This window comes from Meles meles, chromosome 7, assembly GCF_922984935.1.
Source record: "Meles meles chromosome 7, mMelMel3.1 paternal haplotype, whole genome shotgun sequence".
NCBI lineage: Eukaryota > Metazoa > Chordata > Mammalia > Carnivora > Mustelidae > Meles > Meles meles.
The window spans coordinates 54,358,264-54,368,807 of NC_060072.1; positions in this window are offsets into that span (position 1 = coordinate 54,358,264).

A 10,544-nucleotide genomic window follows, 5' to 3' on the forward strand; every position below is an offset into this window, starting at 1 on the left:
TTATATATATGTATAACTTTTATATATATAATATATTTATATATATTATATATATTATACTGATGAATAGGGCAGAAAAAAGAAATAAAAATAAAAAAATAAAAAATTAGATATATAGATAGATAGAGAGAAAGATTAGACTGGTGAATAGAAGAGAGCCACCCCACTTGACGTTGAGTGTATTTTGGTCTCTTAGAAGAAACTACCTCCCAAAATTGTAAAGAAAGAAAATATTAAAGGAAGGGTAAACACAATGAGGGGATGGAATACGACTGTAAAGATAAAAATTAAAAAAAAATTCTAAAAAAGGAATTGATAAGTTGGTTGGAAAAAGAAAAAAAAAAAAGAGGAGGGAATGTGCTTAGGCTGGAGACTAGAACAAAACCATGTGCTAGATTAGGGTATATTTTGATCTATTAGAAGAAATTTTATCCCAAAATTTTTTAGAAAAAAAACCTATATGTATACAAAAAATAAGGTTAAATACACTGAAGAGATTAAAATATGACTATAACAATGAAGGTTTAAAAACATTTTTTTAAAGAAAGGTATTGTTAAGATAAACTAGTTAAAAAAACTTTAAAAGAGGAAAGAGGAAAAGTTGAAAAATAGAATAAGAAAAAAAATAAAATAAAATAAATTAACTTTGCAAGACTAAAGGGTCATGGGCCATGAATTCTAAGCGCTGATTTCCCCTAGCTCTGGAGTTCCACTGTTCTCCTTGATTGGTGAATATGGTCTTGGCAGGATGTTCTTGCTGATCTTCTACAGGAGGGGCCTGTTGAAGTGATTCTCAAACGTTTTTGGCCAAGGCAGAATTGCACTACGCTTGCCAGAGACTGGGCTAAGTAATCTGCTCTGGTTCACTCTCTGAGCTTTTGTTCCCTGAATGCTTTTCATATCGCTTTGGAGGACAGGAATGAAAATGGAGACCTCCCAATCTCGTGCCCATAGGAGTCAAGAGCTCATGGCCTCACTCCTCAGTACATCCTCAGAGATAAGCAGTCAATCATTCCTGTCTCCCTGGTCTCCTGCTGTGCTCCAAGCTCACCCAGCCTGTGACTGAGCATTTCTATCTCTGGTACATGTCCCTTTTTGGAGTCTCCAAACCCATCAGATTCCTGCTGCACTGCTCCTCCTGGAGGAGGAAGGTGAGTCTCCTCCAATCTGCCACTTGTAGAGTCGCTGCTCAAAGCACAGTGGTCTGACTATGCCTTAGATCACAGTTTAAGGTAACCCGATCTGAAAATTCACTCCTCTGCTCTGTCTCTGTAGTTAGCTTCCCCGCTCTGATACCTGGGAGCTCTGCCACACTCAGACACTCCCAATCTCTCTGTGACCCCCTGGGTGCTGAGACCACACTGTCCCTGCAAGGGCTCCACTCCTGCTTAGCCTCTGGAGTGATGTCCTTCAGTGGAGCAGACTTCTAAGCATTCTGATTTTGTGCTCCAGTGCTTTACCACTTGCTGGGAGCCATCCCCCTACCCCATGGTCTATCTTCCCATTGCTTCAGATTCACTTCTCAGTACGTCCTATCTTACAGAAAGTGGTTGATTTTATGTTCCTAGAATTGCTGCTCTTCTTCTCTTCTATCTCCTGTTGAGTTTGTAGGTGCTCAGAATGGTTTAATAACTATCCAGCTGAACTCCTGGGATCTAATGTCATTTCAGTCTGCTACTCCTCTGCCATCTTGCCTCTCACCTCCCATCAGTCTTATATAGTACCCAGTGCTCATTATATCATGTGCCTTCCTTAATGTCCCTAAATGTTTCTAGTTTGTTATTTAGGCCATTGATTTTTCATTTAAATGGTTTTTTTTTCATTTCTAGAATTCTTTTTTTAATTAATAAATTTATTTTTATTTTTTATTTTTTTAAGATTCTATTTATTTATTTGACACACAGAGAGAGAGAGAGAGAGAGAGCACAAGTAGGGGGAACAGCAGGCAGAGGGAGAGGGAGAAGTAGGCTACCCACTGAATTGAGATTCCAATGCGGGACTCAGTCCCAGGACCCTGGGACCATGACCTGAGCTGAAGGCAGATGTTTAACTGACTGAGTCACACAGGTGACTCCCCCCCTTTTTTTTTAATTTGAGTATTATTGACAGACAATGTTAAATTAGTTTCAGGCATACGACTTAGTGATTTAACATGTTTATACATTATGCTATGTCTTGACTTTTTCAAATTTCATCACAGTTATTGTAAAATATCAATCTTTCTGATGGTTTTAAGGACATTTCCCTTCCCCCATACCTTGTTTCTTATATTCTGTTTCTTATTTATGCTGAATATTTCTTTTTTATATATTTATATATTTATTTGACAGAGATCACAAGTAGGTGGAGAGGCAGGCAGAGAGAGAGAGAGGAGGAAGCAGACTCCCTGCTAAGCAGAGAGCCCAATGTGGGGCTCGATCCTAGGACCCTGCGATCACATATGGGCTGAAGGAGGAGGCTTTAACTCACTGAGCCACCCAGGCACCCTAATGCTGAATATTTCTGAAGGGAGAGGGATTCAGATGTTAACTCTTCAATCATTACCCTGCAGTTTATTCTAGTTAGTTTTTTTTTTAAATATTTGTTTATCTTAGAGAGAGAGAGAGGGCGAGTGGGGGCAGGGAAGGGCAGAGGGAGAAGGAGAGAGAATCTTCAAGCAGACTTCCCACTGAGTTAGGAGAAGAGGCAGTGTTTGATCCCAGGACCTTGAATTCATAACCTGAGCCAAAATCAAGAGTTCCCTGCTAAATCTTCTGAACTACCTAGGCACATCTTCTGGTGTTTTGTTCTTTTGTTTTGTTTTGTTTTGCCAGAGTAGCACCAGTTGAGATGAAGAAAGATTTAACTATATACACAAAAGCATTTTCTCAAGATTATTCTTAGAAGTCCGATCACTTTTATTTGGAAATTTTGTCTTTGATCAATTAATTTTCTTTTGAGAGTTCTGATCATTTGGTGATTTTCTCTTTAAAAGTTTAGTAATCTTGAAGGTCCTCAGTCTCATAAAAGTTTAGCAATCTTTATTTGTCTATATTAATGATCAGTACATTAAAATTGAACAATATTTTTGCCATAAAATAGTATTTGTATTACTTTTTTAATCAATTCAGATAACATACAAAGATGTTTACCTCTGGCAATATTGAAACTGTGGGAGGAACCATATTGCTGGACAAAGTATGAAGATACCGTATATTCTGTTTTATGGGATTTCCATTTCTCCTACAGCTAGTCATAGTGAGGGCACACAACACTTTTCAGCACACTTAGCATACTCTGGTATCTCCTATGCCAATTCCTTTCTCTTGAAGTCATAATAACAGGGCAAAATTGATTGATTTTATTTTGTTAAGTTTCAAAAAAGGCCACATAGCCTAGATCATCTTAAAGTAAAATTAAAGAATTTAATGAAAGTATTTAAATTCTTACTCTGGCAATAGTCCTAAGCATCTAAGTACTCATTATCTGTTACCTTTAAGCTAATAAGAGGATTATATACCTTCTCCCTGTTGAGCTCAAGTTGGGTACTTCTGAGATGAAATACTAGGTGGCAAGTTCATGGCTTTCTGTAGCTCTTTTCTCTCTGACACAAGAACCAGTGATGTTCCAGATAGAGGCTACTTAATAAACCTTCATCCAGGGGTGAAGGTGATCTGGGTGAGAGGTGTATAGTTTAAGTAAGAAATAAAGTTCTCTTGCTGCAGATATAATTTTTTGTTGATGTAATAAAACCCAATACTTGGCGTTTACTTGTTACTACATGATAACCTCACCTTTCTTGACTGATATAATGTTTATAGTTTTCTTAATAATATTTTCTTTTTCTAGCTCAACTTTTTATAATAATGTAATATGTAATACATATAACACACACAATATGTGTTAATTGACTGTTTATGTTATTGGTAAGGCTACTAGTTGACAGTAAACTATTAGTAGTTAATTTTTTTAAAATTCTTTTTTTTTAATTTTATTTATTTATTTGGCAGAGAGAGAGAGAGAGATCACAAGTAGGCAGAGAGGCAGGAAGAGAGAGAGGGGAATCAGACTCCCTGCTGAGCAGAGAGCCCAATGTGGGGCTTGATCCCAGGACCCTGAGATCATGACCTGAGCTGAAGGCAGAGGCTTTAAACCACTGAGCCACCCAGGCGCCCCTATTAGTAGTTAATTTAAGGGGTAATCCAAAGTTCCATGAGGACTTTTGACTGCAGGGTATTCAGCACCCCTAATGCCCATATGTCTCAGAAATAAGTGCTAGTAAAGCCTAGATAATTGAAAAACTGTGAAAAGATGTTGTCAGCAATACATGGAGGAGTTGTCATGTCTCTAGACTACATTGTAAGTATCAGTATTTTTTTAAAGACTTTATTTATTTATTTAAGAGAGGAGAACAAGCAGAGGGGCAGAGGGAGAAGCAGACTCCCTCTAATCAGGGAATCCAACTACACAGGACTCGATTCCAGGACCCTGGGATCATAATCTGAGCTGAAGTCAGACACTTAACCAACTGAGCCACCCAGGCGTCCCTATATGCGTCAGTATTGCTTTCAGTTAAGGGATTTGCTGAAGATGACTATTCCAGTTACAAAACTTGTGGAAGTGCTACAAAACTCTTCCTTAGGACACAGATTTCTTAGATCCAAGTATTTCCAAAACCAAAAACAATCAAAGCAGCTAGTGTCAGTACTGAAATTGTAAATCCAGAGGAATGTAGAAGTCATGTCATTAGAAATGCCCCATATTCAACGTATTATCAGGGGTCCCGACATAGAGAGATCAAGAGGAAAAGGACAATCCATGGGCTCTGAATGTGCAAGTACAGTACTTCATCCATGACCTGGTCAGTTAAGTTGAAAACATTTTACATTTCTAAACTTTGTGAAAAAAGGCAACATATCTAAGAGGAGATCATATTAGAGGTTTATTTTATCCCTGATATATAAATATACTTATCACATTTAACTGTATAAAGAAGATTGCTTCCAAAAATGTAATAATTGTATATCTAGCAAAATAAACAATTAATATTTTAAAATAGCAGTCACCCAGAAAGATTAACTCAGGATATTTTCCTTTTTTCAGATATCTTTAGGTCTGTCATTGTCTTTGAAGACAATGATCCCTAGGCTCTGAGAAAATAATTTTGCATATAGTAAACCCTAAGGGTAAGAAATCTTATTTTGTTATGAAGATGATGAATATGATAATGATGATGATGGTGGCTATGTGGATGAAAGGTTAGTGTTTTTATGCACTACTACACACATTTGGAGATTTTAAAATAACAAGCATAAGATTTTTGTTTTTGTTATTTGAGTAGAGCTGACACACAATGTTACATTAGTTTTGGTTGTAAAACAGTGATTTGACAAGTTTGTACATAACACTGTGCTCACCACAACTGTGGTTACCATCTGTCCTGTTTCTAAACCCATTTTTTTGTGGTCGGAAAATATTATATCTATAGCAGGGGAAGGCAATCTAAGCTTAATCTCCCTAGGAATACTAACTCAATCTAGGCCACATACCTTATGTTGAGAATAAACAAAGTAAGAATTTGGGATAGATGATTTAATTTCTTAATTATTTTTAATCTTTCATATTACATAAGTGTTAGTTTCAAATTAAATTATTCTAGATCCATAATTTATTTTGTTTTTCTGCCTTCTATGACTGCCTTCTTCAGGATTATTTGAATATTTTTTAGAATTTTATTCCAGTTAATATACTGGCTTCTAGGCTACCTCTGTTTACCTTATATTGTGATTGTTCTAAAGATTACAGTATACACTCTTAACTTCTCATAGTCTTGTTAGAGTTAATTTTCCACAACTTCAGAAATTTTGTGTAAAACAGGGTTATTGATCATCTTCCCTAGACATTATGGTGTAGTTACCATATGTATTATGATCTACATACATTACAAACACTGGAAGTCACTGTTGCTTTGAATAGTCATGCATACAGAAAGAAATTAACAGAATATTGGTTTTTAATATTTATGTAGATATTTATAATTTCTTATGCTCTTCTTACCTTCCTAAATACCCAATTTTCTATCTGATATTATTACTCATAACCCTGAAGAATTTCCTTTTCTCATCACCTCTTGAAATGCAGGCATGCTGGTGATGGATGTTCCCACTAGTGTTCGAAAATGTCTTAATTTATCTTCATGTTGGGACATTATCAATGATATTGAATTCTGGGTTGGCAGATTTTTTTTCTTGAGATGACTATTCCATTATTTCTTATTTTCCTTACTCATAAGTTTCTGGGCATATAGGTGTTATTATTCTCTGGTTGCTTTCAAGATTTTTTTTTTATGTCTTTCAGAAGTTTGAGTTTAATGCATCCACTCATGACTTCGTTTTTATCTATCTTATTTGGGTTTTGTTGGGCTTCCTGAATTCGACTTTGTGTTTTTCAACAAATTTGGAATAGTTTCGGCCATTATTTCTTCAAATATTTCTCTGTCAATTGTTTCCTTCTTCTTATATGGTCCTAAGTACAAGTGTCCTAAGTTTTGATGTTATCACATTAGTCTCTTTTAAAAATTATTTTTGGTCTCTTCTGAGATTGCATTATTATTCGTATCTAATTCAGACCATTTGAGGGGGAAAAGAGCTGGATAGTTACATGTTGCCTTAGGAGGAGTCACAAAGAAACACAGGTCGTAATTAAGGGAAGAGCCTCATAAAACGTATGGCAGGGCAACACTTTCTAAATACTGAAGTCTTATTTTATCTATAAGTTTACACTCGTTAATTACCATGAAACAAAATTTTTACATTAGTAAATTTGGTACATGAGATTAGAAAGACACGGCTCTGTACTTTTTGCATTCTCTCTGGAATTGAGTGCCTGCAAAGAAAACACTTTCTGGTCTGTTCCAATGAGTACATTTTAAAAAGGCACCATCTTCCTCTGAATTTAGTACTGAAATGAGTACAGTTTAACTCTGGGATCCAGAAAAACAAACCCATTCATTATGTTGAACACCTAATGTATATGCTCAGAAGGTTAGACGAGGAAATTACCATTTCCCTAAGTTCTCCACAACTCTTTGTATTCTGAATTCAGTCTTCATTAACACCATCCTAATATCGTTCCATATTTAAATAGCTCCAATGGTTCTGGTGGCTCCCGTAACCCAAGCTTACTCTACCAAATAAATCCCATGACTTCTCATGGGTACATGTAAGACTTTAGGCACATTTTTTTTTAAAGATTTTATTTATTTATTTGACAGAGAGAGATCACAAGTAGGCAGAGAGGCAGGCAGAGAGAGAGAGAGAGAAAGGGAAAGCAGGCTCCCCGCTGAGCAGAGAGTCCGATGCTGGACTTGACCCCAGGACCCCGAGATCATGACCTGAGCTGAAGGCAGAGACTTTAACCCACTGAGCCACCCAGGCGCCCCTAGGCACCTTTTTAATGAATGTTTAGATATGTAGTAAATACTTTGGGAGAAAATTGGGAGGTGTTCCATATCAAGATGTATTAAGCAGCTTCTCTCTTATTTTCTCCATTTTCAGTAATAAAAGTGCATATGTGTGGATGGGATGCTCAAGCATTGGAAAGAAGAGAGCATTTTGGTGTCTTCTTCCCCTAGGATCCTGTAGGATCCCCAAATCTAGGAATCAAACAGGTCATCTTGTCAAACCTTGACAGTCCCTTTCAAATTTCTCCAATTCCAAAAAAGAAGATAGCCTTTAAATATGTCCAAAACAACATATTGCGGAAGGACACAGGGGTTCTTCTTCACTGAGAAAAGGAACAGTAATCATGACTTGATTTTCAAAATGGGAATGCATGTCCAGTAAAAAATTACTCTTGTGTAGTATCTATACAGGATGTGCCGAATTTCTCAAAAATCTTGTTTAAAATGCAATATCTTTGATGTATGAATGAATTGGTTAAATCAGATGATATTTTTGATGCCACAGTATACCAATATATTAAAACATTAGAGATTTGGATAGGTGAAAAGAGGAAGACAAAGTTTTAGATTTCGAGTTTTCTTGAAATCAAAGTTCACTAAATATTAAGGAAACAAAATAAGAAAAGAGGACATATAGCAAGAACTCAATGTGGTTACACATTATTTTAAGGATCTTTAGGGATTATGTTATGTATTCTTCACATCAGCCCTAGTAAGTGGCTACAATTATGGTCCTCATATCAGATGATGAAACTGAAGCATGAAGTTTTTAAGTAAAAATAACTGAGATTTAATGAATACTTTTGTGCCAAGAGGTGCTCTTCAAATAATCTTCAAGTAACTCTATGAATCAAACACAATTTCCATTGTATTTTCCAGGAGAGGAGGCTGAGTCTAAGTAAGCACAGGGCTAAGACTGTGCATTCAGAAATTACATTGAAATGACCTGGATTCATTGGCGATGTCCTTAAACTTTACCCCATACTGATTATTCCCCGTTTTTATCTTGATTAAGGACCCTGGTGAAAGCATCTATAAGATGATGTTTACCACTAAACAAAACTACCTTCTGAGAATATTTGGCATAGAGGACACACACACAACAACTAGATGGGAAGTTAAAAAAGTAACTAATCTTTTTTCTATTTTCCAATATTTTTTTTTTTAACAAACAGACTTATCTCATAAGATATAATGAGAAAAATATTCCTGTGGCTATTGTAGTAGATTAGGTATATTTCAGTGATCTACATTTCTTCCATCTGACCATTTTGAAAAGAGTATACTTTGCAGACAATTAAAGGCAAGTTGGGTCGTGTGACTTCTTTTTGCAATATAATGTGAGTAAGAAAGTGACATCTTACAACTTCAGTGCTCAGGTATTAAGAACCACATATCTCCCTTCCCCTATGGTCTCACAGAACATAATAAATAAAAATAAAATTAAATAAATCTTAAAAAATAAAATGCTAATTAAAATATTAACTTAATGAAAGGACACATCTCCTGGCTCCTCTGAGAGGTACTAATCTCTGTTATAGAAGTTCTTTCACCTTTTATCTCACTCCTCTAAGAATAAAATGCATAAGAAAGATCTGAACTGAATCTGTAGTCTGGGGTCAAGTTCATACATGCTCAGCCTACATCAGCTGAAACACCACCAAACTATAAATGTTGAATGAGGAATAAATTTAAATTATTATTATTATTTTTTTTAATTTATAAATGAAAAAGAGAGAAAGCATGCACAGGCAGGGGGAGGGGCAGAGAGAGAACCAGCCTATCTGCTGAGCAGGGAACCCTCCCTGGGACTGACCCTGGGACCCTGGGATCATGATCTGAGACAAAGGCAGCCACTTAGCCAACTGAGCCCCCCCGGGGAACCTTTAAATTATTTTTAAACTTCAATGCAATCTTGGGCAGTTTGTAACACCACTTTAGCAATTAGTTAACGGTTATTATTTACGTACTGTATGAAATTAATTTTGAATATTCGTATAATTTCTCTATATGAATTTAGGGAATAAATATAGAGAATATAAAGAACAAGGCTATATTCAAAGAGGTAATGTATATGAAATACTAACTCATTTTGCAAGTTATAATCAAATGTAAGATTTTTCCCTCTTGTGAATGAACTAGGGTAGAAATGTCTCTAAATAATTATCAGATTACTAAAAACTTTCCCAAATTCTGTCAATATCCAACTCTTTGACCCACAACAAGTATTATGATATTTTTAATTCTTGTTTTCTTTGTTATTTAACATTTTTTCCCATTAAAGTATTTTTCTAAGCATTGCAGTGAAGAGTGGCAAAAGTAGGGATGTGGAAAATTTAATAAAACAGGATTATCTTCCAAACTATCTGCAACCCAGGTGAGGAAAAAAAACCAAACAAGAAAATGTATCAAAGAACACTGGTTATTATCCAAGGAAAATACCAATTTTGGTCAAAAAAACAAACCTAATCATTAATAATACTGCACTAAAACAGATTCAGAAGACAGATGTTGGTTCCATTCTCTGAGGATGTGGGACAGATATGAATGGCTCTTATATAGCAACCCTGCTGTAGGATAAACTCAAGTGCCTGTTTTTTTCTGATTTGTTATTTATAAAAATTTATTAAAATTGAAGATATGATCTTCTATCCCATGAGCATCCATTCAGGTGCCTTTCAACCAGTAAGCTGTTTTCATTACTGGATTGCTGCTCTCAAAAATGCCCTCTAAATCTTCAGGTTGATGAGTCTGCCTTGGCTTAAAACTCGTTGTTCCAGGCTTTGTAAGCTACCCCAGCTCTTCACACCTTTATAAGAAAAGGTCTTCAAACTCAGGATCCCAGCAAGCCATCCATGATAGGGGCCTGTAAGCCCCCAAAAGGTTGGTGCAGACCTGTCAGAGACTCAAGTTCACCCTTTCAACTTCCAGTTAATTATGTTTTAATGCCTGTTTGCCCATGGCTGGGGTGTGAAACTTGAACTTTAGGATCTTGGCACCCACTTTCACCCCTTTGGCCCTGAACTCTCCATCAGAAGCCATTAAAAGCCACAGTGCACTCATGCCCTACACCATTCCTAGGGTAAAGATTAGGATTTTTGAG